Raw genomic sequence first — 22545 nt, forward strand, 5'->3', positions numbered from 1 at the left:
TTTACTGCTGGGGCGTGGGAGTTATGTGTCTACGGGGGCGTGGGTGTTTTGTGACTACGGGGGCGTGGGAGTAATGTGTCTACGGGGGCGTGGGTGTTATGTGTCTGGGGGCGTGAGGTTATGTGTCTACAGGGGGTGTGGGGTTATGTGTCTACAGGGGTTGTGGGAGTTATGTGTCTACGGGGGTGTGGGTGTTATGTGTCTACAGGGGTGTGGGAGTTATGTGTCTACGGGGGTGTGGGTGTTATGTGTCTACGGGGTGTGGGGAGTTATGTGTCTGTGGCGTGGGTGTTATGTGTACAGGGGTGTGGGAGTTATGTGTCTACAGGGGCGTGGGTGTTATGTGTCTACGGGGGTTGTGGGGTTATGTGTCTACAGGGGTGTGGGAGTTATGTCTGGGGTTGTGGGAGTTATGTGTCTGCAGGGGCGTGGGAGTTATGTGTCTACAGGGGCGTGTGTTATGTTCTGGGGCGTGGGAGTTATGTGTCTACGGTGGCGTGGAGTTTGTGTCTACGGTGGCGTGGGAGTTATGTGTCTACGGTGGCGTGGGTGTTATGTGTCTACGGGGGCGTGGGTTATGTGTCTACAGGGGCGTGGGTGTTATGTGTCTACGGTGGCGTGGGTGTTATGTGTGTCTGGGGCGTGGGGTTATGTGTCTACAGGCGTGGGTGTTATGTGTCTACAGGGGGCGTGGGTGTTTGTGACTACGGGGGTGTGGGAGTTATGTGTCTACGAGGGTGTGGGTGTTTGTGACTACGGGGTCGTGGGAGTTATGTGTCTACGGAGGCGTGGGTGGTTATGTCTACGGAGGCGCGGGTGTTATGTCTCTACGGTGGCGTGGGTGTTTATGTCTACGGGGGCGTGTGGTTGTAAGCATTCATCGGCACCACACACCTGCCACACACATCTGACACACACACATCTGCCACACGCACCTGCCACACACACCTGCTAGTGTTAGGTGTAGTGGTTCAGCTGCACACCTCTATACATGTGTGACAGACCGTTCCGTTTTCCCAGATGTAAATTAACGCACTGTTCATCTGTGTTGGTCTGTATACTATTTCGTAATGTTCGCTGTACAGGTGTAGCTTATGTGTGTCCTAGCAGGTGTATATGTGTGTGTGTAGAGGTGTACATATGTGTGTGTAGGGGTGTACATGTGTGTTTTAGGGGGTACTCATGTTCAAGATCTTCTAACACTTCACCTATCTTGGTCTCTCCCACACACTAGATCACCCCTGTCTCTCACATGTGTCTCATAGCCTATTTCTCATCTGTCTCTTACGTCTGTTGTGCCTTTGTTATATCTTTCTCTCACTTATTTATGTCTTACTGGAGAGAGAGAGAGAGAGAGAGAGAGAGAGAGAGAGAGAGAGAGAGAGAGAGAGAGAGAGAGACAATGTAACAGCTATCTATACATGTGCAAGTGAATGTAGGTTCATTAAGAAAACTAGTGGCACTGTCTGTATCCTAAGAGCATGCTAGTGGCACTGTCCCTGTAGATGAAGTGCCGGGTGATGGGGAGGGGGGGGGAGGTGAGAGACATAGGTGGACCCACGCGGTGAGAAACTTGCTCAAGGGGTTGTAACTCTTCCCTTCCCTCCCTTTCCCTTCCCTCCTCTCTCACTTGCACATATTAGGGAGGATTCTCGTATAGCTCTCTTACTCTTCCCTCCCCCCGCCCCCTTCCCCTTACACTCCCTCCATTCACCTTCTCGTCCACTCCTCCCTATCTCAGTCCCTTCCTGTCTTTACTACTTCCTTCCTATAGCCCCTCCGCCTTCCCTCCCTCCTTATATTCTCAAAACTTCCTTCAGTCTGTCACTAAAAGGAGGAGGGAGGGGGAAGGAAGGAGGGAGGGAAGGAGTTGTGTGATGGAGAGTAGTGAATAACACACTGTGATGACTAATGCCAGGCAACGCTCCCCCCTGTGGAAGACTCACTCACTCATACTTCTCCCCTCGCTCTCTCCCTCCCCTCCCTTCCCTCCCTTCCCTCCTTCCCTCCTTTCCTTCCTCCCTCCCTTCCCTCCGATACGCTTTCTAATATAATTAATCATAACAAGTGAGGAAAAATTTGTGTTAGTAGCGAGTGACGGAGGTGATGTCGTACCGGGATCACCTCAACATTAGACACCAACCACAGGGACGAATAACCTAACCTAACCAATCGTAACTCAAGGTCCCTAACTAACGTCGAAATTCATAATTAGCTAGTTACTAAATACTGTACCTGCAACTATATATTCGTAATGTTACCAAAACACACACACACACACACACACACACACACACAGTTTTTATACATGTCCCTCTTAAGCAAAATAACTATCTTCACGCTCATCACAAGATCCTATAATCGCACTCCTCTTTTCATTGTCACTGGCTGATCGACTCCCAGTTGGTTATAAAATGCTCCTGACTCTAAATAATTCATCATAATACAGTATATTAAAAAACACAAATATAATGACTGTACAGGTATAATGATTGTAGAATTATAATGACCTTTAGGGGAACATAATATTTTTTTTTGTCATTGTGAATAATATAATGGAAGAGTAAAGTGATGTAATGTATTGTACTCTTATATATTAGTGTATTGGTGTTAAGTACTGTACTGCCTTCGTCTTGGTCTTAGGAGGAACGTGTTGGTACAAGTTGTTAAATGTGAATAATTACAAAGGAAAATTATATGTATTTGTAACGTGGGAATTATTATGGGTGTAATATTAACCAGAGTTTACTTAATAGTGGAAGCGTTAACCGGATTTAATTTAGCTGAAGAGTTTTTAAACCGACTACACAGAAAAATTATTAAACCGACCTTAACAGAAAGAATATCAAACCGATTTTACAGAAAATTTACTAAAATAAACTAAATAGAAAATATATTTACCAGAATTTACAATAAACAAAAATATTCAACCGACTTCACAGAAAAAAATAAAACTTCAGTTGCATATTTTAACCCGTATAAACAATTTGCTTTTCGCTCCATCACTAAAAGTCCCTTCAATTTGTATGGCTTACTGTAGAGTGTTACCAGGTACAAGACACACCCTCCACTTCACCCCTGCCTACCCCGCCTCCCCCACCCGGGCCTTGGATAAAGACAAAATTAATTCCCCAAATCGGATTACCTAAAGATTAAATCACAGCTTATTACACATTAAGATTATCCCAGCTTATTGCCTATTAAGATTATCCCCCAGCTTATTACACATTATCCCCCAGCTTATTACACATTATCCCCCAGCTTATTGCCTATTAAGATTATCCCCCAGCTTATTACACATTAAGATTATCCCAGCCTATTGCATATTAAGATTATCCCCCAGCTTATTGCATATTAAAATTATCCCCCCAGCTTATTACACATTATCCCCCAGCTTATTGCACATTAAGATTAACGCTAAACTTATTACAACTTAACTGCAATAAGCTGGGGAGCTAATATTATGATTATCCAACAGCTTATTACACTTTAACATTAGCTTACAGGATTATTACACCTGAAGATTAGCCTCCCAGCTTATTTCACCTTAAGATCAATCAACCTGAGTAACCTATTCCATCCTCACCTGTAATTGTTAATAAGCTTATTGTTGGTGTCTGCCAATCGGTCATTATCGTTATTATGGTAATTAACAAGAATTATTGTTTATTTTATACAATCCTGATTTTATATTCACTTATAAATCAACCAAAATATACAATTATAATATTAAGATAATGTTTACTTAAAGTTAATTTCTGACTCTAAAACTCAGTTAATTTTACAAGAGAAAGAATATTTTTATCCTTCGTTAATTTATTTATTCACCAATGTCTTATATATTTTTTGTTTTTTATTTTTATCGTTTTGTTTTATTTTTAATGTATTTATATAAAGTAAAAAAAATATTGCAATGTATTCTATAAAAATCTTACGAGAATTCTGACTTATAGATAGTTCCTATGTCTTATATTTAACTTATTTCATTCCAAAACAAAGTTGTGTAGATTTCAAGACAACTTTTCATTTATACGATAAATTTAGAAAGTATTAATTTTCTAAACTTCCTCTTTGTATTTTTTACCTTTTAATCTGTTCTCCGTAATTTTTTAATTTCTCTAATATTTTTTTTAACAACTGTGTCTTTTTCCAAATTATGTATATAATTCTTAAACTGCGTTATTTATTTATTAATCTGCTCTATATATTATTTTAATCCCCTCTATTTAATTTAAAAAACTATGTACTTTGATTAAACTTTCATATTTTCTACATAATTTCTAAACTGCTCTAAACACTCCTAAATATCTCTCGGTACTTTTAAAACTACTTTCTGTAAATAAGTGTTCAGTCCTACATCGATAAATCTGCGTTAGTCAGCTCTATAAGTGGCCTTTCTTGACTGAAATCTGAAGAAATAACCCCTCCCCCGCGCTCCTAACCCCCTCACTGCACCCCAGGAATCCCTAGTGCCATCCAATCCCCTTCGCTTATACAGTTGATATGTATTACTATTGGTCACCTTTCTTCCATATGTTTGGCCAGTCCTGATAGAGGAAAATCGTCATACCTTAAGTAGATAATCTTTCACTGTGCTTCGTCATGGGTGATTGTTAAGTCTTCATTTAGCTTCGCCGATCGCCCGGAATGATTCGCTAATCGTACACAACACATTACATTATGCAGTGCTAATTTTTTTTGGGTCGCGGTATTGTACGTTAATAGTATTGTGATCTTGAGTGAGGAAAGTTATTATTATTATTATTATTATTATTAGTATTATTATTAGTATTATTATTATTATTATTATTTTTATTATTTTTATTATTATTATTATTATTACGGTATTATTGTTCGTATTTTTTTGTTATTTTTATTTATTTTCTTATTATTATTATTATTATTATTATTATTATTATTATTATTATTATTATTGTTATTATTATTAGCTGTGGCGATGGTGATAATGATGGTGACAACATTGCTCTCATTATGTTAGCGGTGGTGATAGTGAAGATGGTGAAGGTGTAGTGATGGTAACAGTGATACTATAGTAGTAAATGGTGCAGTTACAGTGATGGTGAATGATGGGGATAGTGAAGGCTTGCTGTAATGGTGAATTTTTTTAGTGGTGATATTAACAGCGCTTAACCTAATGGTGAAATACTGGTGATCCGAAATTGTGGTTGAGTGAAGAGAGAGAGAGAGAGTGAAATAAAGAGAGAGAGAGAGAGAGAAAGAGAGAGAGAGAGAGAGAGAGAGAGAGAGAGAGAGAGAGAGAGAGAGAGCGGCATTGGTGAAATCCTTGCTCCAGTGGAAGGTCGTGTCGTGAAACAATGTAACAAATTCTCTCTTTTTCTCGTTTTTATATATACAGTATATATATATTCTTGCCATGACAGCTGCAGCTCAGTCAGTCAGTCAGTGATATAAGACAGTCAAAGAGCTATATGACGCAGCTAAGACGACGAAACACACATAGCTTTTACAAGAAGCTAAAAACTCTTCCAAATACTATAGTCACACACAGTAGTTAGCGTATAGTGAAGAATGACATAGTTCCTTTTGTTAATAGTTACTGGTAATTAAGGGTTTGTTTGGGTAGTTAGTGTGTAAAGAGGAATAGTAGTGTTTTATTTAATGACTCAGAGGGGGAATGGCCTCGTTAAATGCTGACTAACCTAACCTAATCTGATCTTCCATGTAATAATGAACAATATGGAATAGTTATTTCTGGATATTTTATTGTCCCGTGTAATTATCGCTGGCTAGTTAACTATTTCTAATATTTATCGCTGGCTATTTTAGGGTCCCGTAAAGATATCGCTGGCTAGTTACTATTTCTACTCGTTATCGCTAGCTACTTTAGGGTCCCGTGAAGATATCGCTGGCTAGTTAACTATTTCTACCCGTTATCGCTGGCTAGTTGACTATTTCTACCCGTTATCGCTGGCTAGTTCATTGTTGTGTGTGGTGGGAAGCGGGTGGTCGTCAGGCGGCCATGTTGGGTGGCGTTGTGAATAGACAAAAGTCCAGGATCCACGCCATCGGGCCTCCAGGCTGACTCCCCTCCTCTCCCCTCCCTCCTCTCCCTCCTCCCCCTCCTCCTCCCTCCTCCCTCCCTCCTCCCTCCCTCCTCCCTCCTCCTCCTTCCTCTGCTCTCCTCCCTAGATTCTTTTTTCCTCCCCGGGCTCTTCTCCTCCTACCCCCTCCTCCTCCTCCTCCTCCTCCTCCCTCTTCCTAGTCCCCTGCACACGACGTCCCCCCCTCCCGTTCCTTCCCCAGGCTCCTCTTTACTGGGGAGTTTCACCTCGCGTGTCGGTATAGTAGTGTGTATGTGCGTATTCACACACACACACACACGCAAGGTTCACACTATATATAGATACACAGATCAACACTTACATAAAATAATATATAGATACGTAGGTTGACCATGTAGGAAGGTAGATAGATAGGTAGATAGATGGATAGATAGGTAGATAGATGGATAGATAGATGGGTAGATAGATAGATAGATATGACAGGCAGGTGGGTCTCATGTGAGGCTAATTATTTGTTGTGATCACCTTATTTCCGCTTGTCCCATTATGCCACCCACCTGCCACCCACCAACTCCCCTTCCTGCCGCTCACTGCCCCTTCCTGCCACCCACTGCCCCTTCCTGCTGCCCACTCTCCCTTCTTGCCGCCCATACTCCCTTCCTGCCGCCCACTATTTCTCTCGGCCGCCCACACTGCCCTTCTGCCGGCCACTGACCCTTCCTGCCAACCACTGACCCCCGTTCTGCCAAGCCGCCCACTGTGCTCAGGTTAGGTTAGAACTGTGGCAGGTTAGGTTAGGTGTTTGGGTTGGGTTAGGTTAGGTTAGGTTAGCGTTGCATATGGTTTAAGTTGGGAAATCTTCACGTTTAGTTAGGGTAACGTTAAGACCAGGTTAGATGCCTATTATTTTAGGCTCAAAGTAAGTTAGATTAAAGGTCAAATTGGGTCACGATACTGCTACTTCCCCTTCCCCCCCTCTCTCCCCACTCCTCCCCTTCCCCTCCCTCTCCCCCTTCCCCCTCCCACTCTCCTCACCCTCCCCCTCATGAACAAAATACCTGGTTTAGGAAACAAGGAAAAAATGTCGTTCAGAGGATAAAGGTGTTACATCCACCTCACACGGCTAATTAACCTGGAGAAGATGTTATAACTGGTTTATAAGCTATCAGGTGTCCAGGAGAGGGTCGTATTATAGTGGTGGAGGCGGTCGTGTGGTGGAGGAGGAGGTTGGGTGGTGGAGGAGGCGGTCGTGTGGTGGAGGAGGCGGTCGTGTGGTGGAGGAGGCGGTCGTGTGGTGGAGGAGTCGTATAATGGAGAAGGAGGAGGCGGTCGTTTTATGATAGAGGAGGAGGAGGAGGTCGTATGGTGGAGAAGAGGGGAGGGAGTTCGCCACCGCAGGCAGATAGTAAGCGAACGTTAGCCTGGCGTCTCATCCATAAGCGGATCATTGCAGGGTGAAAAGGTAACTTAGGTGCTTTATCGCTCGTGCTGGCGTTGAATTCAAGAGACGGACACCAAACACTGTTGATCGCTCGTACTGGCGTTTGAAAGATCTCAGCGCCGATGTGACATGACTTTAGTTGTATGACTCACGTTCACCAACTTGTTCAACTCCAGTGAACAAGAAGACAATTATGAACAATATATCGAAGCCAGGGTCACGTCCCCCCTCCCCTACAGGAATTCTCAACCTTACCTTCATCTCTTAACTCGTACCGAGTCCACGTGTGTAGAGTCTCAGTGTAATTTGGATTCCATTTTAAAAGTGATTTGGTACTTCAGAGGCTTATGCCATCAGTTCAGAGACTCATTCCAGTAGTTGAGAGACTCATTCCAGTAGCTCACATTCATTCCAGCTGTTCAGAGACTCATTCCAGTAGTTCACAGTCATCCCAGCTGTTCAGAGACTCATTCCAGTAATTCACACAATCATTCCAGCTGTTCAGATCCTCATTCCAGTAGTTCGGAGGCCAAGCGTGTACAGAAGAGACTTTTAGTTGGTGAATGGCTGTGTGGCTCTCTCTCCTTCCTTTGTCTTCATTATTCATTCTCCCTTGTATCTATTCTCCGTTCTCTCTCCTCTCATCAATTCTTCCTTGTTTTCTCTTTTCCCCTTGTCATCATTTCCCTTTCATTATATTTTTTATTCGTTATTCACTCCTCCCATTGGGTCTATTTTACGTTCTTCTTTCACTTTATGTCTTTCTACCCATTATCTCTGTTTCCTTGTTTCCATTGTTCGTTTACCATTGTCCTTTTTCCTTTTTTTGGTTCATTTTTTTTTTTAGGTTTTATTTTCCTGTTGCCATTATTCGTTTTCTATGGCACTGTACCCCGTTTTCTGTCTTGTCTATATTATCCATGATCCGTTCTTTGTGCCTGTTATCCTTTTACTGTTCTCTTGTATCCATCATCCTTCCTCCTTGTCTAAATCATCCGTTCCTCTTTGCGTCAATTATCCGCTTTTCGTAACGATCATCCTTCCTTCTCCTCTACATCATCCATTCCTTTTTATAGCCCTCATCCGTTCTTCCTTCCAGCCATCATACATTCCTCCATGCATCCATTCTTTAACTCTCCATGTAACGTGACCCACAACAAATTCTTCTTTGTAAGCGGCCAGAAAAACAGCTTCTCATCGACGTGTTATTGACGATGGTCCGTTTAACCGAGCGGTGCATTGTCGTCCTCTGAGTCATTGGATAAATTCAATAAAATGGACAGCAGAAACCGCAAGAGTATTTGGCCCTTACCACTGTGGTACCTCCATCTCTGTATGGTGTGGTGTGGTGTGGTGGAGGGGGGGGGGGATGATTAATGCTGCCATCTATAGTGTCGTAGAGGGACTTATGACACTAGCACTACCATCTAAACATCAAGAGGGAGCCAACATAAGTCTAGTCATCTATATATCACGAAGGAGTCAACTCAGCCCCCGCCATCTATATAATTATCACAAGGGAGGTATAACACAGGTCCCGCCATCTGTGAGTCGCACGGAGAATTACCCTCAGTGTTGCCAGCTGCCGCACCGACCCCTCCACAACACTGCCGAGTGACTTCCTTCCCTGCCATTGTCTCCCTGGTCGGGTTTTGTCATTACTCGCCGGCCATTTCAACAACTATTGTATTCGAAAATTGTCAGTGTTTAGTTATCGTCGGGAAAACCATTGTCTGGGACCTGGGAATTACCGCTGATGCTCCTACAAGTTGTTGACTGATAGTTTTGTTGATGGTGGGGTAACACTTGATGAGATACGCTAAAGACCGTTTTAATATTAGTGCTTCTGTTTGTATCTCATTAATTACCCCCAAAAAATACTGAATTGATCTATTTTGTAAGCCCACGTTTGTTATACTGTATCTTAACTGCAGTCTTATTACAGTTTGTTATTGTTTTAACGTTGTGGTTAGGTGTTTCTCAGTGTATAAGATTATCATTACCCAAAACAAAAGAGAGGCCGCCATGACATCGGTGCTGCCCTCTGCTGGGTCTAAAGATAATTAATTTCGCTTTTACGGTGGCTTGGTGGTCAGATTTTTTGCGTGTTAATTAATTACGCCCAAAGACACGACACCCAACGACTCATTCACTCACTCACTCACTACATGACGGAGAAAGAATTGCACTAATTTCACTTTTTATCCATCTCGGCAACGTTTTCGACACACACTGACTCTGAAATACGGAAAATAAGTCTGATTTTTTCCTCTTTTTTTTTCATTCGTAGGTAATTTACAACAGACTGGAGGTAAGGAAACATTAGCTAATATCTTCCAAGAGTTAGTTTTATTTCTCTTAAGTTTATAATTGTTGATGGACTTGTGTAATTTACTAATCTTGTTACACACACACACACACACACACACACAGGTTCCCAAGACATTACCGGGTTAATTCTGAACCCTAGTGATACGACGACCTCCTAATGATCACTTTGTTACCGGTAGGAGGCGAAGAAGAAGGAGGTGGTGGTGGTAGTGTTCCGGATGAACTTTGAACCGTAATTAAGATTCCTCGGTTTGTTGAGTGTTGTTAGTCCAGCTGTGTTGACTCTCTGCTGCTGCTGATGATTCTTTCCTTCCTTTCACAGGTAACACGTGCCCCTCTCTCTCAGGACTACTTCACCAACACATATAAAAAACTTGATATCATTAACTGGTAAGATCGACTGGTGTTGTTACTTAACTGGCACTAATAATATATACTGGCTATACGAGTTACAGTTAGACAGGTGACTGACTGGAGAACACACCAACCAAGTCTGTCTGTCTGTCTGCCTGTCTGTCTGTCTGTTTGTTGTAATGCAGTGGGAATCGTTTTAATTTTATTCGTATCTTATATTAGTATTATTATCATTGTAATTGTCATCATCATTATCATTGTTATTATTAATATTATCATTGTGTTATTGTAATGTTGGCTTTTATCATTATCTTCATCACTTCTTGATCATCACCAAGCATAGTTATCATCATCGTTCATCATCATCATTACCATCACCGCCATCATCATCATCATCATCATCATCATCATCATCATCATTACTATCACCGCCATCATCATCATCATCATCATCATTACTACTATCACCGCCATCATCATCATCGCCACCACAGCACGTCATCAGCCTCCTGGTACAGTGAACTTTCCGCCTCATCTACAAGAAGCGGCAGACCGAAATGATCTGACGAAATACTTTGTTCTAAAAATCCGGGCACACCTTCAGTTCCCCCCTGCTCCTTCGGCGTTTCCAGAGGCCTTTGAAAACCAACAAAAAATCTCCCGCTACTCTTAAGATCATCATAATATAAATTTTTTACTCTGGTGTGTTTTCTTATAGGTGTTTTAATGTGCTATCCCGGATAGTGGAGCTTCGAGAAATTTGTATCTAAAGGCGAAATAATATCAAAACTCCATTTGGCTATCGAGAAGAGCGAGGTTGGAAAAATCGCAAACCGGAGGAACGTCTTGGGAAAATGGTTCTCTTGAGGTAGCGGCAGAAGGGCGATGCCCAGGCGTCTTCGTGAGCGTGAAGAAAGGCGTTTGGTCAGGGATTCTGAACCTTAATGTTGGTGGACGTAAGGGCGAGGCTAGACGGGCCGTGACCGTGAAGGAGGGCAGGTGTTCAGCTAACACGTGGGTCATTGCCAGGTGGCGGCGACGGCGGCGGCGGCCAACGGGTTCAAACAGACAACAGTTGCCGTTGAAGTCCCCCCTCCTAATTTCACCAACTTGACTCCACTAATACTAGCTCCCTGAAGCAACACGCAACGGAAGCAAAGTTAATCCCATTATGTGTGAATCGATATGTTACACGGCAGATGAACAATGGCGGCGAAGTGGTAGAGCGACGACGAGGCAATATGGGAAGGAGAGGGAATCAATGGAGCGGTATAAGGCTCTCTGGCAACCTCCTCCTCCTCCTCCTCCACGTGGTTTTAACACTGGGGACGCCTCGATGACGTCACCCTCTGCTCTATACCAACACCCGACACCGCTGCTGCTGCTCTCCTTCTGGTGTGCTGCTGCTGCTGCTGTGTTTCCTCTTCCTGCTGTTATTACTTCTGCTGTCGGTAATGGTTCTCTAGCAGCTGCTGTTATGTTCTTCCTGCTTCTGCTGCCGTTACGGTGTTGCATATCCTCCTCCTGCTGTTATTACTGGTACCGCTCTTATCACTGCTGTTACGGTGCTGCATTTCCCCCTCCTCCTCTTCTTCCTCCTCCTCCTCCTCCTCCTCCTCCTCCTCCTCCTCCTCCTCCTCTCTTCCTCCTCTTCCTACTCCTCCCTCCTCCTGTTATTGGTGGTATCGCTCCTGCCTCTCAAGTTGCCATTTCCTTATTGCTGCTTCTGTTGTATTGTAATTGTTTATGTTGCTTCTTCTGCTTCACCTTCCCTCTGCTGCTTATGTCTGACCCACTCCTGCTGCCGCTTCTTCTACGGGTGATGGTGGGTGGTGGTGGGCGGTGGTGGGCACATTACCTTCACTACAACAGACCACCCACCAACCACCCACCACCAATCTACACTACCAGAGGCCACCCAACACCACCACGACCATCCACCACCAAGCACCCACAACCACCTTCACCACCCACTACCACCCACCACCACCCACCACCACCCACCACCCACTCGTCTCAGCAGCCAGTTGTGAGTCATGACAAGTTGAAAACATTCCACTGGGGAGTCTGATCAGTTTTTGTCTGCTCTCAGTTTTTCCTTGACTTTTAAAATCTTTCTCTTAAGAAGCGAAACACCAACTATTACCATTTTTAACACAATTTTAACCCCGATTTAACTCTATAATTTTGAGGAGGAGGAAGATTAGGAAGAAAAGGATGAGAGGGGAGAGGGGGAGGAAGAAAGGAAGAGAGAGAGAGAGAGAGAGAGAGAGAGAGAGAGAGAGAGAGAGACGAATAAAACAAACCAGAAGCAGAAAATAAAGACGAAACAAATTCACTCCAAAAGTGGAAAGAGTAATATTGAAAATAAAAGTCAAATTGAAAGGAAGAACATCGAATAAAAATTGAACAAAAGAGAAAAGAAGAAACAGAATACAAAGACAAGAACGAAGAAAATTATATAAATGAAGAGGAAGCAGGTGGGACAATTCAATAAACCAGGTGGAAATAAGATTAAATGGAAGGAAATACTACAATAGATAATGCAGTCAGGGAGACGTGCTGATGAGTGTGTGTTGACAGAGATTGTTTTGGTCACGTGATGAACAGCTGTTTTGTAGAGACAGCTGCAACGTGCTGATAACAATAACACCCGTGGCAGATGTTGAGGTAGTTCCCCGGATGTATTGTATGTTAACTGGAGTTTTAAAGTGGCCCGTTCTTCAAGCTGAATGTGGAATCATAAAACTGGAGCTTGAGGTGAATCCTTTAATTTAAGCTTAATGTGGAATCAGATCCCTTAAATGTGTGTAAACGGGATTCATTTGAAGATATAGAGTCCTGTCTCCCTGCAGGTGAGTTCAAACCCTGATACCATGTTGCAATAACCTGCAGGAGACTCGTCCCTTACCTGTGTGACACCCACTCCGGCCACCAGCGCCCTGTGGCTATCGGGTGGGGAACACAGAGAGAGAGAGAGAGATAGAGAGATAGAGAGATACAGGAAACGACACTTACCCCACCAAATCGCGTGAGATATTGCCAACGGTCTGTATGCTAATGGAACAAAACAAACCGAACTAAAGTGTACAGATATGGCAAGAAAATACAAAAATAAATCAATATAATCCCATAACTATCGATACATACATGGTACGGTTGTTGAGGCAGATATCGTTTCTGTGTGTTATCTGGTGTATTAATGATGTATAGTAGCTTCAGGTATCGTCGCTTAGGTATCTTGAACGTTATCAAGAATATATATAAAGAGGAAACCGGAATTATATAATGGTTGATATTATGTCTGTAAATGAAGGTCGTGTGAAGAGTAACCTTGTTTTTATTGTAGGATTATTATTGTTGTTCGTTGAAGATGTAAACGAACCTTGATGTTTGTGGAAGTAACAGTGAGAGAGAGAGAGAGAGAGAGAGAGAGAGAGAGAGAGAGAGAGAGACGATCATTACAGCCCACAACGGTCCACACATTCTCAGGTGTGTTGTTACAGGTAGTAATTTACTAGAGACACGTGCTGGGTATCCAAAGGAGGTGGGGGGGCACGTGGTGGTGTCCTCTGGCTTGAGAGGGGAGAGAGTGGGGGGGCGCGTGCTCGAACGGTCACCTGGGCAAGTAACTGCCACGTGCATAAGCACCTGCCCTCGCCTACCACCTGCCACCCCCTCCCCCTCCTACCCCCATCCTCTCAACCGTTGAATAACAAATCGTTCGCCGCGGAGTGACTTACAGGTTTGTGAAGTTAATATTTGTGTTAAAGAGAATCTTGTGTTTATTTATATATAGTTTTTTTCCCCATTTCGTCTACGTTAAAGAAAAGATTTTAATCTGTGTGTGTGAGTGTGTGTTTCTGCCTTTGTGGTTAATTTTGTATATGTGCTTTTACTCACACACACACACACACACACACACACACACACACACACACAGAAACAGGTAAATGTACTGAAGTCGGAAGATCCACGAACTTCCTATAGACAGAGTGGCTAAGCTGAACCACCTCCCAGCTTTATGCGTTTAAGCGGCTCAAAGGTGGCAGAATACTGTTGTTTTTAACCCATAGACACACACACACACACACACACACACACACACACACACAGTATCGTACCCTTGATATAACACGTTCTCTTTACTCTATATACGGAGACCCTAACTATATACCTAAATGACTCACTTTAACTTACGACAAAAACCTGGAATTCTCAATACCGCCTTACGATAAAAAGTCTCCTTTCTAACTAAAGATTCTCAAACGTTTCTAATTGGCTGACCGAAGTTACAATGGCGTTTAAAATGGCGTCTAAAGCACACTTGAGACTATACTAGTTTAATGAGATGTTTTCTCTTAAGCTCAGGTGCAGGAAAATGGAGGTAAAAGAAACACACACAGATGTTAAGTCCCTTCTTGTTCTTCTTCTTCTTCTTCTTCTTCTTCTTCTTCTTCTTCTTCTTCTTCTTCTTCTTCTTCTTCTTCTTGTTCTTCTTCTTCTTCTTCTTCTTCTTCTTCTTCTTCTTCTTCTTCTTCTTCTTCTTCTTCTTCTTCTTCTTCACAGAGAGACAGTAACAGACCCAACACGCAGACAGAGACAGACCCAAGAGACAGACAGTGACAGAATATTTACCTGTACCGTCACTGGCTGGGAGACATCTGATGGACACATTTACAACTTTCTATGTCTTTATGTCTCACGAAGTTCATTTTATTTAGCCGGGATTTTATTTTTTGTTTTTATCAAGGATTTTTGGTCGGATTTATTTATTTTTTTTCGGGAAAGATAAATTAATTTGATCTTAAATGAATGACTCTCTCTCTCTCTCTCTCTCTCTCTCTCTCTCTCTCTCTCTCTCTCTCTCTCTCTCTCTCTCTCTCTCTCTCTCTCTCTCATTGCCAGAGGTCATGGTGTAGCGTACACTCGGCTGTTGATTTTATTCCTAGTGTATACAGACAATCATACATAAACCTACATACATATATACATACATACATACATACATACATACATACATACATACATCCACAAGGTATCCACAAAAGAATCATACAAGTCATGTGTATTCTATAGGTAATAATATATGTGTATACCTTTTTCTATACACTATGTGCAATATATAGATAACATTAACTGTGTCTTATATAAGGATCATATATATATGTTCACCCTGTACAGTAGGCTCCAGCACACAGATACACCTTCAGTATATGCAAATTAGATGCTTGTCTCAGAGTTAATCATCTTGTTAATTAGGCAAGTTAATGAGGCGTTGTTATTAGGTGTGTGTGTGTGTGTGTGTGTGTGTGTGTGTGTGTGTGTGTGTGTGTGTGTGTGTGTGTGTGCCAGCTTCAAAAGCATCCCATAGATAGTATCCTCCTCGCTGACCACGTGGTGCAGTATACCCTCCTCCTCCTCCTCCTCCTTCCTCCTCCTTATCCTCTTCCTCCTTCTTTCTTTTCTTAAGGGCTAGTAGTTGCTGCCCCTTGGACATCACAGCTTTAAGCGCTTCTCTCTCTCTCTCTCTCTCTCTCTCCTCCACCGGTGACAAGAATCTCAAACAAGAAATTATATATACACACACACACACACACACACAGCTCTGCCCTTGGGTGCATCTCTCCACACACACACACACCCTGCATGACTGAACCGTTCACCAAGCCGTAGTACAGGACTCGCCCAGAACTGGTTCAGAGCAGGTTCTTCCTCCTGCGGGGTCGAGCAAGGCCGTAGGGAGCAACACAACGCCCTTTTTTTTTTACAGTGACCTCACGGCAAAGTAAACAATAGTGACGTGATGAAGATGATGGTGTGTGTGTGTGTGTGTGTGTGTGTGGGAGAGACTAGTGTCCTGCAGATGATCAGGTTGTCGTCGCTGGTGTCGTCAGTAGGTCGTGGCGTGGACCAGACCTCCAGGGGCAGGCTCACAGGACCAGACTTTCCAGGTGTGAGTGTTTGGCTGAAGTGACGGAGTTGCACACCCTGGAGGACCTTGACTGTAGAGCTGCAGTAGGAGGGCTGTGCCTATTGTTGTCGTCAGGTCGTGGTTACTGTATGAGGGACGGAGCTTCTTCTCAGTCAGACAAGGTGTGGGTGTTAAACGGGGAGTGTCTGGTGAGGAGTTGCTCAACCCCGGGGACCTGCCTGGGGAATTGTCTCATGGAGGTCGTGTGAGGGGGTCGTGGCCAGGACCAGGACCAAGACCAGGTTCCCCGGCTGTCATTCAACATTTTACACCCTGAAAGAGCGTCTCTACCAGCAGCGGACGGGTGAATACTGGTCTGGTGCTGCTAATACAATCAAGTCGTTTTGGGGTGGAGGGGAACGCCAGGCGCTTCTGAGTGCCCGTTATGGCGCTGCTGTTCTATGGCACAGGACTCGGTAAGCTTCATTCCACTTGGATATCATTGTCACTCGTAAATCAACGTTCTCTTGTTACTGTCAGGTTTTACCATGACTCCTGCCCGGTTCTCCGCCGCTGTAGGTTCAGACAGTCGTTACAAGGAGGCGGTAGTCGTCGTTCTACACTTACCATCAATTTTCCCGTCGTTGGAGCTGGCGTGTGGGGTGGGGAGGGCCTCGCGAACCTGAACGGCGACACTTCCGCCCTGGTGGAGGAGGACGAGTCTAGATTAGGGAGCAACAGTCGAGTTATTGCTTTCGTTTTGGTCTGTATCTCACCTTGTAACGTCTGGCTACCGTGAGAGATCGTTAAGCAATGTCTTGATGTTAGTGGCTGTTGGTAGATGGAGATTAAGGGAGGAAAGTGAGGGTGAAGTGTGGTGAATGAGGGAGAGAAAGGTGTACGAGGAACGATGAGTATTGTTAGTGGAGGTGGAGACGGGTGGGGTGGGGATGAGGGGTGAGGAGGGGGGGTGACAGGTGGGTGTTGACCTGAGGGAGGGAGGGGGAGCTTCACGGGAACATGGGTGGTGTTGTCCTCTCCAGGTGTAACACTGACGATTCTACACTACCACCACACTCCTACACCACCGCCACACTCCTACACCACCACCCTCCTACACTACGTCCTCGACTGTGTGAAGATAGAACCTTTTAGGGACAGGTCCAAGCACACTGTGTGTGATATGGCACAACACTTTATATCTAATGGCAAGATAGCTGATAGTAGTTAAGTCCTTTCCCATGTATAGAACCAAACACTCAATGTGAATAACAAAGTGTGCAGCCAGACATATTGCCTTACACTGCTGTACAGTTGAGAATAACTCATCGTCTAAGTACCGAACTAAACAATCAAAGTATATGATATACTCTGTAACATTCAGCCCCATAATTCCATACCACTGGGGTCTGATACACCCTTTGTGACCTCTAATCTATCTTTTTATGCTACCGCTCACAGGATAAGTAGGGGGTGCACAATAAACTAACAGTTATGCATGGCAAAATTCAAATTCCCTACCACCACACCACCACCCCTACACCACCACACTACCACCACACCCTACACCACCATCCACCACCACCACCACACCCTACACCACCACATCCCTACACCACCACCACACCCCTACCCCACACCTGCACCCACCACCACCTCTACACCACCTACACACCCCTACAACCCCCACACCCCTACACACCTGCACACCACCACACACCCAGCACCACCACCCCTACACCACCACCACCACCACCACCATACCTCTACACCACCACCACACCCCTACACCACCTCAACACCCCTACACCGCCTCAACAATGGAACACTCGGGGCTCCGTGCTCTGTAATGCCCCTCACTGTGTTTCGGTTTACTTGAGGTTGTGATGCTCCACCTGGAGGAGGTTGAGGCAGCGTCCGGTGTGGTGGTTGGTTGGTTGGTTGGTTGGTTGCCCCTCCCGACATGCCCCCGTCCCCTCCTCCCTGGAGCGTCCCCCGGATGTGGTACTTCCGGCCCCCCGCCCCCCGCGCCTCGCCGCCCGCCGGTGGGTCCCGCGGCCGCCCTGCCACCCCCTCCTCAGTCCCGAGCCGACCGTCGTGGCGCACACACCTCGCGCGCAGCTCCATCTGCCCACACACACACATGCACACACACAAACACGCGCGCGCATACCCACCACCACTACCCACACACACCTCCTCACCAGCGTGTTCAGGTAGTCGTAGATGATAACGTGGAGTGGTCGTCAAGGTGGGAGGAGGAGGAGTAGCGCCGGATGTGGAGGTGGAGAGGCAGGTGGTGTCGTCCACCTGTTGCGCCCCCATGTGGCTCTCCACCTATGACGAAGGACAAAGCTATTATCCTGTGCAGGCGAGTGTCCCTCATTGTGGCTTTGCGGGTGCGGTTTGAGAGTCTCGCCTTGGGGAGCCTCGGCGAGCAACACACCGCCGCCGCCGCCGCCGCCACATTCCCGGAGAGCAGCAGACCCTTGCGAAGAACAATCTGCCTTGTGCTGCTGCCCGCCTCACCTGACACGACCCTCACTAAACCCGCTCCTCTCCCTAGTATTACTGGAAACTAGCGACGATATCAAACACGGAGGGTCTCACACCACCGTCAGGATGAATCAAATAGTCTACAGCAGGAGAGTGACGGAGTGAGAGCAAGACGGCACCAGGAGCGGGGGAAGCAGCAGTCGTCACGTTTACCGCCCTGAATGGCACTGGAAGAATTCACGGGGTGAGTCCTGGTCTCCGTGATTTCCCGGTGCCAATCAGGGAGGTGGACACAACAACGGTGGACGCCAACACTCAGGGAGGAAGATTGAGCGCAGAGAAATGCACGCAGCGCTGAAATAAGGGAAGCAAAGTTTATTACCCGCGCTGGTGATTTCAACGCGGAGGGCAGCTAGGTAGTGATCCGCTCCTGCACCTTGACGCTGAGTCCTGGTCGATCGTTCTTGTGTTGATACATGGTTCTCTATCTACCTGTGCTAATTTATACACCGTCTACCTGTGGTTAATTTAAACCATATTCACCGTCTACCTGTAGTAATTTATACACCGTTCACCGTCTACCTGTGGTAATTTATACACCGTTCACTGTTTACCTGTGGTAATTTTTACACCTTTATCTACCTGTGGTAATTTATACTACCGTGTGGTGGTAATTTATACACCGTTCACTGTCTACCTGTGGTAATTTATACACCGTTCACCGTTTACCTGTGGTTAATTTAAACCCTATTCACTGTCTACCTGTGGTAATTTATAGATCGTAATCTATCTACCTGTGATAATTAATACACCGTTCAGTATCTACCTATGATAATTAGTACACCGTTCACTATCTACTTTTAGTAATATCGGGGTAGAAGAATTATGCACCGTGTTTATGTATAAAACCTCTAATCATTATTTTTATCCTGTCATAAATAGAATTTGAGCCAATTCTCAGCTGGATATGATCAAGTCAAAAAGAGACGCCAAATTCTCCTCTGCTTAGAATTACAACAGTATTTATTTCCTATGAACGTTACACCTTACCCCCCCCCCCTCCTCTTTGTGTGTGGGGGTGGATAAAGGGGTACAGAAGCCTTACAGAAAGGGAGGAGAGGGGATAAGGGGGATGGTGCAAGACAAGTGTAGATAGTAATAGGGTGGAGATGAGAGAAGAGGAAATATCCGCATTACTTGTTCATATCCTCAACTTACACACACACACACACACACACACACACACATAGTATACAAAAGTGTAGAAAATGACAAGAAATAACTAGAATAATCAGTAGAAACATCCAAAGACTCTTTCTTATATTAGTTTTATAATTCTTGTTATCGAATCACACTTAGAAAAATACTTACCGTGTTACTGTCTATCACGATACCTGTACTTGTCACTTTATTAATACTTACGGTACTTAGAGCAACGTCTCCATAATACTTATCAGGGCGTCTCTTGTTACTTAAGGCGAAGACTCAGTAGTACTTAAGATAATTACTTTGTTACTTATTGAAAAGAGAAACACATACTTAATTCCTTTGTTACATATGAAAGTAAAAATTAACTTCGACTTGTTGTTTAAAGTAATGACACCCCGATACCTACAGTGTTATATTTCCGTGTTGAGAATTTAACCTCAGCTTATATTACACCGGGACTTATGATGTTAACTTGAGTATAATGAAGAGAATTAAGGAAGTATTAACAACCTTTATTTTTTACTCAGATTATAAATTTTGTCTTTGTGGAGAAAATTAATATTGAGAGTTTAAGAAGCACTGAGGTGTTTTGTATTTCATTATAGAACTCATATTATTTTTGTTTTTTATTATTATTAGTCAAATTATCATAATATTACACTGGAATTATGTTATATACTTGGTTATTGAAGTCCTAAAAATTTATTCATTTTTTAAAGGTATTTCAAATTACTGTAAGATAGAGTTTATTTAAATACAGGGGATGTAGCTTTGTCTGTCTGTCTCTCTGTCTGTCTCTGTCTGTCTGTCTATAGTCTGTCCTTCCCTCTTACATCTGTGTGGGGCGGCTTAAGAGATAGAAGAAACCTCAAAGAAACAGGGAAATGGTTATAGAGAGAATAATGTAAGACAACAGGTAGAAATATCCACATATTCTTGTTCATATCCTCAACACACACACACACACACACACACACACACACACACACACACACACACACACACACACACACACACACACACACACACACACACACACACACACACACATTCAGCCTCTGGATCATTTACTCTATCCACTCATCACCTCTCTACACGCTCACCCACCTCGCTAATTACCCTTCTTAAAGAGTCATTACGGACATAATCACTCAACAACTATAGGTGTTAGTGTGTACATAATTTCCTTACGATACTTCTCTGTACACGAAAACTCGATACACACCTGAGACGTACACACAGCCTTACTAACATACATACACGCTTTAAAATTTCACTAAAATAATCCTTGTTTGCTTAATGAACTTTGGATTATTAATAAGTTTTATAGAAATATGGTGAATAATTTAATTTAATGATAATACGGCGGCGGGTTGAGGTGTGTTGGTCGGGGCGGTGCACAGCGATGCCAAGTTGTCCGGTTAACCCTTGAGTGGCGGCGGCGGTGTGTGTGTGTGTGGGTGGGTAAGGTCGGAGCCGTGTGTTGTTATGGTAACCTTGGCCACGTAGAAGTCACGGTTGACCTGCCATACCGGATGCTTGTCTCGATCGCTGCACACACACACACACACACACAGATCTTTTTTTTTATCTTTCTCTCCTAAATTCCGGGACTTGAGGAAGACTAGGAGAGAAAGATCCACCTATCTTGATCACTGAAACACATCTAGAAAATATCTCCTTATGCTGAATTTTAAGATTTTTTTTGGCCACTAGAATGTATTGCAATAATTCTAGGAGGCTTCAAGAAATCTATCCGGATGTTCGTTGTGTGTAAATATTTGTCTAGTAAATCGAGACAACATTTATTAAGTATTATTTGCTGCATGAAAATGTTGGTGTATATTTCTTGCCGTTTTAAAATATCATAAATATTTTAACCCTTTGAGGACGATGGTTTAACCCTTTGAGGACGATGGCTTAACCCTTTGAGGACGATGGCTTAACCCTTTGAGGACGATGGTTTAACCCTTTGAGGACGATGGTTTAACCCTTTGAGGACGATGGTTTATTTCTTTGAGGATTGTGGTTTAATCTGCTGAGTATGACGATTGAACCCTTTGGGGAAGATGGTTTAACCTTTTTGAGGATGATGGTTTAACCCTTTAAAGACGATGGCTTATTCCTTTGAGGGCGATGATTTAATCCTCAGAGTTTAACGTCTTAACCCTTTGGTGACAATGGTTTATTATTTTGAAACTATCTACGAGCCCAGCAGTACAGAACACAGACACCATTATACCGACACTGACACACTAAACACACACACACCAATGAATGATGAATTAATAAAGTATCACATATGTTGCAAGAGCAGCAAATACCCTACCTGTACCCTTAACCCCCTCCCCTGTGTATATAAGATCCTAACTATGTGTACTGTAAGGAAACTAAAGAAGTCTCTACCTGTGTCATGCTGAGAGAGAGAGAGAGAGAGAGAGAGCTGTGTAATTTATAAAAGATAATTGAGGGAGAGAGAGAGAGAAAGAGAGAGGTGCATGATAGAGTCCAGCCTGTATGCAATATGAAGGAGAGAGAAAGAGAAGAGATAGATAGATAGAGAAAGAGAGAAGAGAGAGAGGGAGAGAAGAGAGAGAGAGAGAGAGAGAGAGATCAGGTACACCACACTGGGCCAGACGTGATGGTGTGTGCTAACGTGGCCTCTACCTGTAGTTCCTTGTGGACCTGAACACGAAGGAACCGCAATACCTCAACCATGCAAGGCTGAGTGGACGAGGTGGCTGATACACCCCCCC

This window comes from Homarus americanus, unplaced genomic scaffold, assembly GCF_018991925.1.
Source record: "Homarus americanus isolate GMGI-L3 unplaced genomic scaffold, GMGI_Hamer_2.0 scaffold41366, whole genome shotgun sequence".
In the NCBI taxonomy this organism is placed as follows: domain Eukaryota; kingdom Metazoa; phylum Arthropoda; class Malacostraca; order Decapoda; family Nephropidae; genus Homarus; species Homarus americanus.